The following is a 16,976-nucleotide window of genomic DNA, read 5'->3' on the forward strand; positions in this document are numbered from 1 at the left end:
GACCACTTGCGCTTCACTACGCTGCTCAGGACTCCTCTGAAAGTCACGGGCTCCGTGGATCTCTCTGGTTCTGGCTCTTCCAGGTGTGACCTCATAAGGGGACTTCCCCTGCTTTCGATCTTCTCCCTCTACTCGCTCTGCGCCTTGTCTCAGCATGCTATTCTCTCCCAACCTCCTTGCCTCGATTATTTGTATGTCTACTCTTAAAGAGACATACCCTTTTGCTTGTACATAACAGGTTATTTCAGATTTACCTTCAGCCGAGTCTTTGGCTCTTGGAATATTCTTCATAGCGCATAGTCCCATATATGCCACGATGTTGTAGGTTTTAGGGAATTCCTTACAGGAATGAAAGTCCTCCTCTCCTAATGGCGAGTCTCTCCCAGTGAGGTCCCACTTGCCTAGATCCCTAGGGGGGTCTTGCACAGGGGGCTCACCTCCCTAGCCTCAAAGGGGGAGGCTCTCCCTTGGGGAGAAGACATGAATATCTGTGATTCGTCACACTACATATTCTGGAACTTGGTTAATTTGCTAATCTAATGCTATTCTTTGATATTTGGGGGACAGTGCTGTATGGTGGTCAGGGAGCAAATGGAATGGTATTTATTCCAGTGTATTGTCACTGGATACTGTTAGGAAAGATTTCGTAATTGTAGGTAATTTTCCTTCCATGTGGCAACCCCTAAACTTTTTGCTGTTGTTTTTCACCTTGTTCTCGACTTTGCCAGAGAAGTGCAGCCTTCTGCCGCACTCCTCTGGGCTTTCGCTCCTTTCTTATGGGGAAACTGACATGCCCTTAAGACAGTCAGTACCGGGAAACGCTGTTTTCCGTAGTTTCTTTTATCATGTTGCGGCTTTCGTGTAACATGACACAAGAGGGCACTGTAAGCTAAGTTACTGCTCTCTTGGGTCTCTAGCCTTCTACAGGCCCTCGATACTCTTTTTGGATTGTAACTGATCGGTGCAAGTGATTCACGGACGGGAATGGTGGCAGCGATCGTTTCTTGTGTTTTGAGCTCCTTTTGGCGTTTTAAGCGCGTTTCTCGCGCTTAGCCCAAAATGGTGGCCTGGCTGCCAAAATGGCCAGACCACGAGGCTCCTTTGTCCTGTCCGATGATCGTCTTGCTCCCTTCACCTTCACCAGGTCGAGCCGACCTGGGGCCTTCCTTATTTGGGCATGTACTTTCCCGCGAAACACGAATGCTTTCGCGGGCTTCTACATGCCTGGTGTGTGCCTCCAGGATGTGGGCTGGGATGTCTGGTCCCAATACACATCCTGGGTGCCAGAGAGTCTAGGGTGGTGTGAATACCTGGAACCACTGTGGTCCATGATAGGTCCACGTATGGTGTGAGTGTTGATGAGCGGATCTCCCATTGGGTCCCCTCCGTTATGGCGCGAAGGGAACTGTGGATAAGAAGGGGCTGGAAACACCACTACCATGTCGATCTCCTGAGTTCTCACGAACGAAGGAATACAGGAGCCAAGTATCCTGCAACCAAGAGACTGAACCGAGGAATCGCTGGTGACCCGCTGAAGGACTGCTCCTCTGCACTGCTATCGCCTTGTGAAACCCTTTTCACCTTTGATCGAACCAGAAGGCCTGTACCGGTACTTCGACCCTTGGAATAGCGGGAACAGCTATTCTCGGCATCTTCACCAGCTCCTGCTCGTAAGCCTTCGGAAGCGTCTCTGGGCCATCCAGCAGACTGACCAGCCTACACAGGAGTCTTGCTCTGTAACGGCCGCCAGGTTGTGTAGTATTTCGAGTCCTTGTCACTCTCACACGATTCGTACACTTGGCGTTCCCAGGTCTGAAGTGAGTAGTGTACATTTGGCTCAGATACACACAGCCGCTCCGTTGCCCTGCTGTGGTAACAAACTGTGCGGGTTCCTTCGTTTGGGACGTCTTTTACTCAACTCTGCTGCTGCAGACTCAACTCGACGACGAGACGTCCCCTGCTCTTCTGAACCTGCCAGCGACTGAAACTGACGCGGAGAAGCCTGGGTCTGCTTGCATCGGGGACCGGTGAGTAGTATAGCTAGGAACTGGTCGCCCTCCTGCAGGAGCCCATAGCTTTTCCCCGCTGTGTCAAAACAGCACGCTTTCCCGTACTCACGCTCTGCTTCTGCCCACAGTGGAGGCTGCGCTTGAGTTGCGGAACACTGTTCTTCTTCATTTGTGCACTAAACTGAACTGCCTGATTTCCCTCGAAGACACTCCCCTTTTGCCCGTTGGCACCAGCGTGTGCAGGTACTTTTGAGCACAAGGCTCCACTCTTCGTAGGGCTCGGACTTCCTTTTAGTTAGGTGCCTCTGAAGGCGGACTGGGTCTAAGCATTATTTCGCACTGCCTGTTTTCCTTCCCTTTTAGGTGGACTACACATTTCGTGCATCTAACGCTATAGACTTGTTTGTATTTGTATATATATTGTATTGGTATGGTATGTGTTGGTTTACTAGAGTTGTATTGTGATTTCTCGCTACGGTCATTATTTTAAATATAACACCTGTTTGGAGTAGTTTGTAAGTGTCCTTGCTTTGTGTGCTCATAGCAGGCTTTCAGTCACCCTCACCCCTCTTGAGACCTAGTCTTGACTGCCGCGATCGCTACCCTGATTGGTCTGGCTTGTCCAGGGGTTACCCTGTTCCAAGTAATTAGGTTGGCCTTCTGAACTTCTGCACCACCAGGACAGAGTTCAGAAATCCGTCTTAACAAATTGGTGTACAGCGGTGGGATATGACTGAAGGTATCCAGTGTTGCGCACGAACTAAGGCATTTCAAGTTATTCCTACCAGGACACGTAGTGAATTGTTGTAGTATAACTTTAAAAAGGCCATAGTCCTATCTAACAGTATGGAAACAAATACCTTGTTAACTTTAAATGCTTCCAAATCAGAAACATTGAAAAAGATGTGTGCGGAGAGAGGTGTTTCCTCTCAAGGCACGAAATTGGATATGATCCAAAGAATCGTGGCGTGGCAAGAAGCGCAGCTTGACGCTATAACTTCTGAGGACAGTGCGGAAGGAGGTGGGGCTGCTCTCACTGGTAGAACCGACGGTTCTGCCACTGCACTGATCCACCGCGACCACGAGGACAGGGAGGATGAGATGTCTAATGTTTCCTCTGCCAGTGCTGATGGGGAGGCTATGCTTGAATTCAAGAAGCAAGAGCTGCGGTTTAGGCAGAAGGAGCTTGAATTCAGCATAGCCAAACTAAAAATCGAACAGGCAGAAAAACAGAAAGACAGGGATCACCAGTTGGAACTGCCCAAGCTTCAGGTTACAAATGGGTCCAAGGATCCTGGACATGGGTCTGGGGCCTCCTCTCATCCACGGTTTCCGAAAGATCTGCTCAGTGTGTATGAGGAAAGGAATGACATTATGGACTGGCTGAATGCGTTTGAGTATGCATGCGAAGTTCAACAAGTTGACAATGCTGATAAGATTGCCTGGTTACTCAGCAGACTGCCCCATTCTGGCTGTAGTGCCATTATGGAAATGTCAAAGGCTGAGCGAGCTGATTTCGCAATGTTAAAGCAAACTCTCATTTTAAAGTTTGGGAAGACTCCGGCCCAATATTTGAAACGATTCAGAGAGTATAAGAAAAAGGAAGGTGGTACTTGGGTATCTTATGTCACTGAATCCTTGAAAAACTTAACTGGCTGGGTCGAAGGTTATAAGGTTTCTACCTTCGAAGGCATGATAACTCTTGTCATGCTGGAACACATTTTTGCATCTTCTTCCCCGGAGCTTAAGCAGCATTTGGCCGATTCGAAGGAGATAGATCCTAAGAAGCTGGCCATTGCAGCAGATTTATGGGTGTCACATCGAGTGTCCCATAAGGACAAAACTCATCCTGGTAAGCAGGGGGAAGGGAAAAAGTCCAAAGATAAGGAGGGTGGGGAATCTGATAAATCTTGTTCTCAAAAGGGCCACAAAAAGAAAAATAAGGGTAAGACACAAGAGAACTCACAGGGTAGTGGAGGTCAGCCTCCGAAACAGAACTCTGGTTACAATAAGCCTCCCTATGTAAACAGACCCAATGGATCTTGTTTTGCTTGTGGAGCAACTGACCACGTGAAGGGGGATCCCCGGTGTAAGGTTAGACCTTTGGGGGTCCACTCCGCTAATCTGGCCTCCTCCTCCTACGAGGAAGAAGAGATTACAGGAGCATCCTTCTCCTCAGACTCATTTCCCAGCGGGATAGAGGCTGAGGTAGTTTTAGTTTCCCTGGGTTCCTGGGAGCCTAAAGTGGCAGAGGCTTATGCCAGGATTCCGGATAATACCAAGCACTACTTTAAAGACAGTGTGCTGACCAATGGAGTAGATACTCCAGCTCTTAGGGATAGTGGGTGCAGTCGAACTGTAGTGGATTCTACCTTGGTAGACTCAGAGGAAGTTGCCAGAGCTACTCTGATGCCCACTAAGTTGGCTGACGGCCCACTCCGTATGTTCCCAGTAATACCTGTAAATCTTACTTTAAATGGTACAGCAGTCAGGATTCCAGTGAGCATTCAGAGAAACGTCCCAGGAAAGGTCTTGTTAGGTAATGATCTCAGAGCTTTAGGGCTCGTAGGAGACACTGCCGAAAGACCCTACACACGGTCTCAAGCTTGGGCAGCATTGGCCAAGACCAATACGCCGCCCCAGCCGAAGGGGAAACCCAAGACGAAAGGAGTAAACAAGTCAAGACGAGGGAAAGAGAATATTCCCCCGAGCTCGCCTACCACTGCGGTGGAGGAAGTTGGTCAATCGCCCAGGCCTGACGAGGAGGTGGCGATGCCTGAAGTATTTGACCCCAACGACCATCCTGAACTAAAAGACTTGTTAGTTGAAGGAGGTCCTGATAGGGACAAATTCAGTAAAGGCCAACGTGAGTGCCCATCTCTGGAAGGCCTAAGGAGACAGGCCTGCTCCCAGCTTGAGGGTGAACCTCCTGGGACGCATAGGATTTATTGGGAAGGTGGACTCCTGTATAGTGAGCCCACAGAGTCTACAGAAGGAGACCATAGGAGGTTGGTGGTTCCCCTTGCTGTAAGGCCCTTCCTCCTGCAGTTGGCACATGAAGTGCCCCTTGCTGGTCACCTTGGTATTAAGAGGACCAAGCAAAGGTTATCCATGCACTTCTACTGGCCCAAGATGGGGGTGCAAGTAGAAAGTCACTGCAGGAGTTGTGCCTCCTGCCAGTTATCTGGTAAGGTTGGCTCGACAATCCAAGCTCCATTGGTACTGCTCCCAGTTGTGGGGGTACCATTTGAAATGGTAGGGATCGACATCGCTGGTCCCCTTGACCCGCAAACATCCTCGGGCAATAGGTTTATCCTGGTGCTGGTCGACCATGCAACCAGATATCCTGAGGCCATCCCATTGAAAACTGTAACTGCCAAGTCAGTTGCAAAAGCTTTACTTGGCATATTTACTAGGGTTGGCTTCCCTAAAGATGTTGTGTCGGATCATGGCAGCAACTTTATGTCGAAGTATATGCAGGCTATGTGGAAAGAATGTGGGGTCACCTACAAGTTCTCTTCTGCATACCACCCCCAGACCAATGGTCTGGTGGAACGTTTCAACAGAACGTTAAAGAGCATGATTGGGGCTCTGGAAGAACCTCAGAGAAGAAAATGGGATCTTCTTTTACCATGCTTAGTGTTTGCCTACCGAGAGGTACCACAGGAGGGTATTGGCTTCAGCCCCTTCGAACTTCTGTTCGGTCATCCTGTACGGGGACCCTTAGCCATAGTCAAAGAGGGATGGGAGATGCCCACTCCCCCTGTTACTACCAACGTAGTTGATTATGTGCTAGGGCTCAGAAAACGGATGGTACTTCTGATGGGCTTAGCTAGTGATAAATTGAAGGCAGGACAAGCGCTGGTGAAACATTGGTACGACCAGAAAGCTTCCCTCATCAACTTTACACCTGGTCAGCAAGTCCTGATCATGAATCCCATAAGGCCTCGACCTTTACAGGACAAATGGTCAGGCCCTTACACAGTGGTGGAGCCCCTGGGTGAGGTTAACTATTTAGTGGACCTTGGAAGGCCTGGACAGGCTCCAAAAGTGTTTCACGTGAATAGGCTGAAGGCTTTCGTCCCAAGAGTCGAAATCGCAGCACTGCTACTGGCTTCAGAAGTTGAGGAAGAGGAGTCTGAACCTCTCCCCGACCTGTTCCAAAGCGGTCCTTCAGATAGCTCCTTTGAGGGTGTCCGAGTGGCCCCTCACCTGACTTCTGATCAGCAGGCTGAGGTGAAAAGTTTGCTTAGGCAGTTTTCCCCCCTGTTTTCACAGTCGCCTGGTTTGACACCTTGGTGCAAACATAACGTAGACACAGGAGACAGTGTACCTACCAAAAGTAGGGGATACAGGATGTCAGACAAACTACGGTCTTATATTTAGACCGAGGTCAACAAGATGTTAGAACTTGGGGTGATTGAACCCTCTAGTAGTCCTTGGTCCAGCCCTGTGGTTTTGGTTCCAAAGGCAGGCACTTCTGAATTGAGGTTCTGCGTGGATTACAGGGCTCTGAATGCTGTCACCAAGACAGATGCACACCCCTTGCCTCGAACAGATGAGCTGGTGGATACTTTGGGTGCCTCCAAGTACCTCAGCACGTTTGACTTCATTGCTGGCTATTGGCAAATAGCTTTAGCAGAACATGCCAAGGAGAAGACAGCGTTTTCTACTCCAGACGGCCTTTAGCAATTCCGGGTATTGCCGTTCGGGTTGAAGAATGCACCTGCCACTTTCCAGAGGCTTGTGAATCATGTTTTGAATGGGTTGGACAAATTCTGTCTTGCATATCTGGACGATATAGCAGTTTTCAGTGCCACCTGGGAAGACCATGTGAAACACCTCGGGATTGTGCTCCAGGCTCTTCAGAAAGCACACTTGACCATAAAGTCTAGTAAATACCAGATTGGACAAGGCTCAGTGGTTTACCTTGGACATGAAGTAGGTGGAGGGAGGATACAGCCTCTTCCCAGTAAAGTACAAGCAGTACAAGACTGGCCTACCCCCACTGCACAAACCCAAGTGAGAGCCTTCTTAGGACTCACGGGGTATTACCGCAATTTCGTGGCAGACTATGGCACCATAGCTGCCCCTCTGACTGCCCTCACCACTCCGAAGAAACCCAAGAAGGTATCTTGGACCGACGAATGTGAGAAGGCCTTCAATGGCTTAAAAGACTCCTTGTGCCAGGCCCCTGTCCTCAGGGCCCCTGATTATCAAAGACCTTTTATCGTGCAGACGGACGCCTCTGACACTGGGATAGGAGCTGTACTATCACAAGTAGATGAGAAGGGCAAGGAACACCCTATTGGTTTTATTAGTCGCCAGCTTAAGGACAGAGAGCTCAGATGGTCCACGGTAGAGAAAGAATGTTTCTCTGTTGTGTGGGCCCTAAGGAAGCTGAGGCCCTACCTCTATGGGACCCATTTCACTGTGCAAACTGACCATAAGCCCTTAAAGTGGCTGATGAACATGAAGGGGGAGAATCCAAAGTTGCTTAGGTGGTCCATAAGTCTACAAGGCTTCGACTTCACTATTGAGCATAGGCCAGGTGTCCAACATAGCAATGCTGATGGGTTGTCCAGAATGTTTAACCGACCTGAACAAGAGACTCATCCAGGGGTGGATTAGTTCCCCCTGTCCATAGTCTGGGAGGGGCGAGTGTTAGGAAAGATTTCGTAATTGTAGGTCATTTTCCCTCCATGTGGCAACCCCTAAACGTTTTGCTGTTGTTTTTCACCTTGTTCTCGACTTTGCCAGAGAAGTGCAGCCTTCTGCCACACTCCTCTGGGCTTTCGCTCCTTTCTTACGGGGAAACTGACATGCCCTTAAGACAGTCAGTACCGGGAAACGCTGTTTTCCGTAGTTTCTTTTATCATGTTGCGGCTTTCGTGCAACATGACACAATAGGGCACTGTAAGCTAAGTTACTGCTCTCTTGGGTCTCTAGCCTTCTACAGGCCCTAGATACTCTTTTTGGATTGTAACTGATCGGTGCAAGTGATTCACGGACGGGAATGGTGGCAGCGATCGTTTCTTGTGTTTTGAGCTCCTTTTGGCGTTTTAAGCGCGTTTCTCGCGCTTAGCCCAAAATGGTGGCCTGGCTCCCAAAATGGCCAGACCACGAGGCTCCTTTGTCCTGTCTGCTGATCGTCTTGCTCCCTTCACCTTCCCCAGGTCGAGCTGACCCGGGGCCTTCCTTATTTGGGCATGTACTTTCCTGCAAAACACGGATGCTTTTGCGGGCTTCTACATGCCTGGTGTGTGCCTCCAGGATGTGGGCTGGGATGTCTGGTCCCAATACACATCCTGGGTGCCAGAGAGTCTAGGGTGGTGTGAATGCCTGGGACCACCGTGGTCCGTGATAGGTTCACGTATGGTGTGAGTGTTGATGAGCGGATCTCCCATTGGGTCCCCTCCGTTTTGGCGCGAAGGGAACCGTGGATAAGAGGGGGCTGGAAACACCACTACCATGTCGATCTCCTGAGTTCTCACGAACGAAGGAATACAGGAGCCAAGTATCCTGCAACCAAGAGGCTGAACCGAGGAATCGCTGGTGACCCGCTGAAGGACTGCTCCTCTGCACTGCTGTCGCCTTGTGAAACCCTTTTCACCTTTGATCGAACCAGAAGGCCTGTACTGGTACTTCAACCCTTGGAATAGCGGGAACAGCTATTCTCGGCATCTTCACCAGCTCCTGCTCGTAAGCCTTCGGAAGCGTCTCTGGGCCAGCCAGCAGACTGACCAGCCTACACAGGAGTCTTGCTCTGTAACCGCCGCCAGGTTGTGTAGTATTTCGAGTCCTTGTCACTCTCACACGATTCGTACACTTGGCGTTCCCAGGTCTGAAGTGAGTAGTGTACATTTGGCTCAGATACACACGGCCGCTCCGTTGCCCTGCTGTGGTAACAAACTGTGCGGGTTCCTTCATTTGGGACGTCTTTTACTCAACTCTGCTGCTGCAGACTCAACACGACGACGAGACGTCCCCTGCTCTTCTGAACCTGCCAGCGACTGAAACTGATGCGGAGAAGCCTGGGTCTGCTTGCATCGGGGACCGGTGGGTAGCATAGCTAGGAACTGGTCGCCCTCCTGCAGGAGCCCATAGCTTTTCCCCGCTGTGTCAAAACAGCACGCTTTCCCGTACTCGCGCTCTGCTTCTGCCCACAGTGGAGGCTGCGCTTGAGTTGCGGAACACTGTTCTTCTTCATTTGTGCACTAAACTGAACTGCCTGATTTCCCTCGAAGAGACTCCCCTTTTGCTCGTTGGCACCAGTGTGTGCAGGTACTTTTGAGCACAAGGCTCCACTCTTCGTAGGGCTCGGACTTCCTTTTAGTTAGGTGCCTCTGAAGGCGGACTGGGTCTAAGCATTATTTCGCACTGCCTGTTTTCCTTCCCTTTTAGGTGGACTACACATTTCGTGCATCTAACGCTATAGACTTGTTTGTATTTGTATATATATTGTATTGGTATGGTATGTGTTGGTTTACTAGAGTTGTATTGTGATTTCTCGCTACGGTCATTATTTTAAAGGCCTTGGAATAAATGTGTATATATTTTTAATATAACACCTGTTTGGAGTAGTTTGTAAGTGTCCTTGCTTTGTGTGCTCATTGCGGGCTTTCAGTCACCCTCACCCCTCTTGAGACCTAGTCTTGACCGCCGTGATCGCTACCCTGATTGGTCTGGCTTGTCCAGAGGTTACCCTGTTCCAAGTAATTAGGTTGGCCTTCTGAACTTCTGCTCCACCAGGACAGAGTTCAGAAATCCTTCTTAACAGATACCATCCACAGATCCACCAAAGAGTGAACAATGGCTTAGTAAACTCTTCAAGGCCTGACATGTTGGTACCTCTTGGCAAGCATACATGCTCCAACCTCAGAAGTAATGGAGGGTCAACCTACCGGTGAAGGAATGCAATTCAAAAATTATTGAAAGTGCTAAAATACTAAAAATGTAAAAATAAGTAAACTGTTTATGAAATCGTGCAGTTATACTTAAAGTAAACAAAGCAGAATAAGGTACTAGAAAAATACTGAATAGGATCCAGGTGCACCTGAAAATGAGCAACGTGTAAGTTTTGGCCTTTGAAGGATGTACAGGGTTGACCTGACCGACACCTTTTGTGGTATCCAGTGATAATACCTTTGGAATACAAAAAAATATTATCAAATGGAACATTTGAGGATATATGATTTTTGCCAGGAATTATGCATTGTGGCCCATCCCTTCCACTTAAACCCGCACTGTCTGGACAAATGGTGTTACAATTACTGTTACCAAACTTTGGCACTAGTGCACGTGCAATTGTCCAAGATATTAACACCAGGGCAAACGTTTTACTGGTGCAGAAAAAAAAACTCTTTCAATGTTGTAACCTGCAGTTCTGATGCATGGTGTTTCCACTTAACTATGTGGTGCGCCATTTCAACTGGAATTCATTGGGCCTCATTAAAAGGTTGCCAGTCCGGGAACTAAGGTACCGGTAAACATGCTGCTACCGTAGTTCCCGGACGGCACCCACGAGCAGAGGATGTTGATAACGGTGCCGGCTTCCCCATTCCCATTGAGCCCTATGGAGCTCAAATGGGAATGGGGAAGAATATTTTCCGGCGCCCATGAATGGGCAATTACCAGGTCCGGCAAGGCCGTAATTACCTATTGCCGAAAAGGCAGTCAAAAATGGGTAGGCCATACACCAGCATTGTTTATTTTGAAAATGGATGACATTTTAAATAGATCCCTGATATTGATTCAGCTACTTTTACTTTACAGCTTGCCCAAGGCACTGTCTGCCGGCTAAAAGGGCTAAAAGGACTCTTACCGCTCACACTGCCAGTGTCCATGCCAATATTGACATGATGGGTAGGCTGATCGCTGCGTGGGCTGTTAGGTGGCCCTTCCACCAATCCACTCACACAAGTATTAGTTGATTGGCTCGGCAAGTACTACAAGGAGTCAACAGTAGCTATAGAGGTACAAATAACATAAAATAACTGAAGTTAAACGCCCTGGAGAGCCATTCCGCCAAGCTAGATTATGTTACTATTCAAGTCTAGAAATGAATGTAAAAAACTGTGGTTTAAAAGTCTCTTTTTGCCCCTCACTCCTTCTACAGCATTTGCCCCCCCCCCCACTGCTCGAGAGTGATATCTGCACATATTTCTCTTTTTCTACAGTTCACTGAAATGTCTATTTTGTTCCTTCTATTTTGATGTGGTAGTTACAACAGTGAGAGGCATGTATGTTGTTTTACCACTAATTGACTACTTGTACGGGGGTCTTCATCGCTGCACATGCATCCCCTGTCAACCACGCACATGGATGCATCGTTCTAAGGCACATAGGTGCTCAGGTGCACGAGGATCTGTGTTAAAAGACAGAGGAAAAAGCCTGAGTGCAAAAAGACCAAATTTGTTTTTTTTCGTTTTTTCCATTTGTTCACATATATAAATATGTGGGCGCAGACCCCCCACAACTCCCCACCTTATGCCTTTTACATTTGCTATTAACTTTACCCACCCACATATACCTATGCGTACAAATGGGGTCAGACCTTTGGTACTCAGTCCTTTTCACCCCTGTCTTTTTGGGTGTTTCCATGCATGACATAGCCATAGCAGTAAAAGGCATTATTCTTTTTGGATGTTCCCCTCTTGTATTTGTTCATCTCCAGACTGGGGATGTTGTGGCTTCTGGTGATAATAGGCATCCGGAGAGGGCAACATCTAGGCTAGGCAGAGCAGTGTATTGTTTGGATTTGTTCTTTAGATGATGCAGGCTGTCTTGCCCATTATGCTTGCTGGAAGGGGTAGCCAGTGAAGTTCCACGAGGATGGGGCAATGTGGTAAAATGTTAGATACTGTGATATGATATGATAGGTTATTTATGACGCGCTTAATACCCAGAGGTTTTTAAGCATGGACCCGGAATCGAACCTGTGGGGCTCCGTGTTGTCTTGCTTAAAAGGCGTGTATGTTGCCATTGAGCTATCCTCCCGAGACAAAGCAAGCCGCCGCATGCTGGATGATTTTCAGAGGTGAGAAAGTGACATTTGGGACTTTTTCGAGTAGGGCTTTGTCACCATCCAAGTAAGAGATGACCAGGGTTTGGATGACTTTTCCGAAACTAGTGCCAGGGAAGAAGGGCTTTCACAGGAGCCATAGTGGCAACTGGGACTCTTGCAAGTAGTGCATTGCTATCGTCCAGGTATGAAATGATTAGAGCTTGGATTACTGTTCTGAAACTCAGGTTGAGGATGAAGGCTTTCTCTATGTGAAGCAACATGAGCTGGTGACATTCTGTTTGAGACTTCTTGGTTATGTGTGTTTTGACTGAAAGGTCATAGTCAGTGATTAAGCTGTTGGAGTTTGCACTGGGTGGGTGGTGATGTGTAAATCCATCACGCTTCATTTACATCACTCAATTCTGGACTTGGTCATGTCTGAAGGGGGTTTCCTAAGTGAATGAATTTGGACTTTGTCTGATTGAGCTTTAGGTAGGTTCTTGACATTCAGGCTTGGTTGAGGGATCAGTGCTTGAACTGATGCATGGCATAGAAGCACTTAGGCTTTGGGTACATCTGTGTGATCTGCTTTTTGGTGTATCTCGACACCAATGTTGGTAAAGAGTTAGTTCTACTAATAGTTCCATGTAGAGGTCGAGGATGACATGGGACCGGTAGGCTCTGGGGTTGAGCTGCGTTTTCTTGATGTCCGCCTGTAAAAGATGGTGGGCCTCATTCCGAGTACGGCGCTAACCAATGGCGCTATTAACGCCTTGGTTGACGCCGTACCCGGACCGGCAGCGCCTTGGTGGTTGGCGGAATTACCGCCCCATTCCAAGGTTGGCGGGGCGGTAATTCCCCAATCCCCATTTACCCTTCCCCATTCCCATTCTTGCCCCATAGGGCATAATGGGAGTGGGGAAGGCGTCAATTACGCCACCGTAAATTACGGTGGCGTAATTAACATCAAGGTCCCTTAGCGCCATGGTATTTAACGCCTGCTAAAAGCAGGTGTTAAAAGCACCATGGCGCTAAGGGAACTCGGAGTATGGCGGTAAGGGATTACCGCCACCGCTCTCGTTAGCGGTGGCCGCTATCCCTTACCGCCATACTCGGAATGAGGCCTGGTGTCTTTTGGCAAGGAAGGGCTGAAGCAGTGCACAACTATTCTAGTCAAAGCCCATTTGTGTGGTGAGGATGTTGAAAAGGGCTTTGTTGTGCATCATGGAGTTTGGGAGAATGAGCATGCAGTGGTTCCCTTTGTTCAGGTTGTGGAGACCATCACCAATAACGTAGAAAGTGGTTGTCTCTTTGCTGCATCATGGTTGGAGTCTGGATGGATAGCCCTGCAGGAGACTTATGCTGAGTGATTCTTTTGTGCAACTAGATGGTGGCAGGTTTCCCAATCCCTCTGCAAAGGAAGGGGAGATGCATGATGAGGAGATAGGTGGCTAGATCATCTGGTCTGAGTCTGGGCTTTTTCAGTAGGGTGAGGATCTGCCTCTTTGCAGTGCATCTGGGAAAGTGCATTTAATGGTCAATATGAGAAAAATGTCACTCTAATGCGCCAACTCCTTAGATATTTAAATGAATGAATAAATTGCTGTTCAGTGAGTCAAATTAAATGTATTAATGTAGTGTTATTTTCACACTGAACATAAACCGTTTTCCAGAGTCAAACTGTGTTTATTTACGCATAGTGTTATTTTCACATTAATCATAAACTGATTTTCCAGAGTTCGATTGTGTTTATTTTTTCATAAACTACTTTTCCAGAGTCAGATTGTGTTTATTTTCTCCGATTGTGTTTATTTTTTCATAAACTATTTTTCCAGAGTCAGATTGTGTTTATTTTCTCAACACGTGTTTCCCCATTGCCAGTTGCAATGGTTCTTCAGGAGAAAAAGAGAGAAAAAATATATTGGTCTGTGGAGAGAAAAAAAAGGGAAAAGGAAAGAAAAAGAAGAAAACTGATGTGAAGTTAACATTTCCCTTTGTTGAAGTTAGCAAGAACAAAATACTTAATCTTAGTGATTAAACAAATTATTTTAGCGTTAACTGACTCACCCAATTTGTGTGATTGTTTTTGTTTAATTTCCTTGTTCCAGTATCCTTATCCAGGAAATTGAAAATTTACTCAAGTCACTTCTGATAGTCAAAAGATTGAATAGGTATCCAATTTTTAATTACTGTAGGGAAGAGGAAAGACAAAAAAGAAAAAGAAAGTCATTTTCTTAATTGGTGCTTGTAAAAGTGCCCCCCACTAATGTTTTGGAGAAAAATTAGTAAATATAACTAAAGTTAGGGCTGTTACATTGTTATCCTATTAAATCCAACCTTGTTATAATTTGCTTTCTTTTCAAAAATCGAAGGAGGTTGGCTTTGATAAACCGCTCCTGTTTTCGGCTGCTTTCGCATTGAAAGATTGCCGAGATACTCTATTTATAGCGTGCTAATCCGCGCGGTGATGACATCACGCCACGCACAACGTTTCTGTAGGAAACATAAACTCAAAAAATTCTTTGAAGAAACCGACATAAGAAATAAACAAGAAGTGATACCATCTCCATCTACACTTACTGAAAAAATGGTGGAGGATACAGTAGAATTGTTAAATATAGAGGAAGATCAACTCTATACGAAAGATGTGTTCTTAGAGGAATTAGGCATACTAACAGACCTTTCAGAGGAAACAAAACTCAAACGAAATCGACATGCATTCCAATTTTGTCTTCTGACAACATGATTGAAGTATTCCAAAAAGCAGTGAGCAACAAATTACGGAAAGACTATCTCAACAACAACTATACAAAAACAAATAGCAACTTGACTAAGGAAGAAAAATTGGCTTTAAGGAATTTGGCAGAGGATAAATCAGTAATAACGAAGGCAGCAGATAAAGGTGGAAAAATTGTTCTTTTTAATAGAACAGATTACATCAGGGAAGGATTGAAGCATCTAAACATGAAGGAATGTTATGAAGTATTAACTTGTAACCCCTTACCAGATTTGGAGTTTGAATGGAATGAAAAAATTAAAATATGGTTTGACCAAAACCTTCTTACTGAAAAAGAATATCAATGCCTACTTTGCAAAAATACCATACTTGGAACAATGGACTTCGTGCCAAAAGTGCACAAAGCATATAAAGACTTCCCAGCTTTGCGACCAATAGTAAATGGGATTGGTTCAATAACAGAAAATATCTCACGATATATCGACACCCACCTCCAACCATTGACAGCAAATCTTTCCACCTTTGTTAAAGACTCAAAACACATAATTCAACAATTTAATCAAATACCGTGGGACAAAAATTACCTAGTTGTCACATTGGATGTAGTTCAATTGTACACTAGCATCAAGCATAATAAAGGTCTAGAAAGTACACTTCATTTTTTGAAAACAAGATCAGTCTCCTTCCTACAACAAAACCTAATGATCATTTAAACGTTACATTTTTGTCTTCATCATAACATCTTCATCTTTGACAACACTCTGTACAAACAATTACAGGGGACGGCTATGGGATCAAAATTGGCTATCCTATGCTGATTTGTTTATGGGACTTTTTGAGATACAACATGCTTGGAAACACCCCAGTTTTGCCAACAACATACGTTTCTGGGGTCGCTTCATTGACGACATTCTAATGATTTGGGAAGGAGATTTACAACAGCTTGAGATTTATGTTACTTATCTCAACAACAATACATTCCACTTATCGTTTACAAAAACAGCCAGTTTAACCAACATTGAATTTTTGGATCTAGAACTATTTGTGGAGGATGACCAGATCCAATCCAAATTATTTACAAAACCATCAGCTGGAAACACTCTCTTTTTTGCTTCATCTCATCACCCAATACACACCATCTACAATATTCCCTATGAAGAGGTCTTAAGGATTAAAAGATATTGTAGCACACAACTCACCTTCCAAGAAAACCTGACAAAAACAGTTTCAAAATTTAAACAGAGAGGATATGGATCCAAGAATATTAAAACTGCCATCAATAAAGCTCAAAACATAACATATAGCACTGAATCTAAGAAAATAAAGCGAATATTATCAGAGAATTGGAACATTCTGCTTACAGATCCAAGCCTTCAAAAACATCTAGATATCTCACCAAGCATTTGCTTTCGGAGGGCACCAGCAATCAGGAATTTGATCAGCCCAAGCTTTCTGAGCCCAATTCCCAAAAACATCAAAAAAACATTTTTCCAAACCTCAATTAGGTGTACATACAAATGTGGACACTGCAAGTTATGCCCATTTATGTATCAAGGAAAGAAAGACATTAATTTACTGAATGGCAAAATAAAGCAAATTAATCAATTGATCAATTGCAACTTGATGTTTATAATTTATGGATTCAAATGCATTTGCAAAAAATTGTACATTGGGAGCACAATAAGAAAACTGAAGGTGAGAATTTTTCAACATATCAGAGCCATTTAAAACAAGGACCGTAGATCTCCATTATCCGTACATATCATCAATGAGCATCCATACTTTGAAGTCTCATCACTAAAGATTTTTGCTTTGGAGAAAATTCCTTCCCCTCAGAGAAGAGGTAACAAAGAGGAACTATTACAAAGACATGAGAGCAAATGGATCTGTATTATGGACCTATGCGCCTCTGGATTGAACTGTGATTCAGAAACGTATAATTGGTTATAAATATTGTTTGTATGTTTAATAATATGCAGAGAATTATGTAAGTTAATACGTAATATTTACAAGGTAACTCTTTGCTTTCATTTCTGTCTTTCTTTTTTTATATTTTGCAAACTATTTATTTTGTTACTTCTTGTTTCCCAAAAACCCTTTTTTCAATATTGGACTAATATTACAAAAATAAGAGCGTTATACAATAGTGATATTGCAACCCACAGTTTTAATTTAACTTTGCACCCAATCAGTCCTATATTAACATTTAGATTTATTGATCTTT

The 16,976-nt window shown here is 45.5% G+C and overlaps 1 protein-coding gene across 1 annotated transcript in view; it reads left to right on the forward strand.

Annotated features, from left to right (window-relative positions):
- The window catches only part of ADCY2 (adenylate cyclase 2), a 3,241,403-nt gene that overhangs the window by 1,044,717 nt on the left and 2,179,710 nt on the right, over window positions 1-16,976 (forward strand). The window lies entirely within an intron of this gene.

This window comes from Ambystoma mexicanum, chromosome 5p (assembly GCF_040938575.1).
Source record: "Ambystoma mexicanum isolate Mex_15411 chromosome 5p, UKY_AmexF1_1, whole genome shotgun sequence".
Classification (NCBI taxonomy): domain Eukaryota; kingdom Metazoa; phylum Chordata; class Amphibia; order Caudata; family Ambystomatidae; genus Ambystoma; species Ambystoma mexicanum.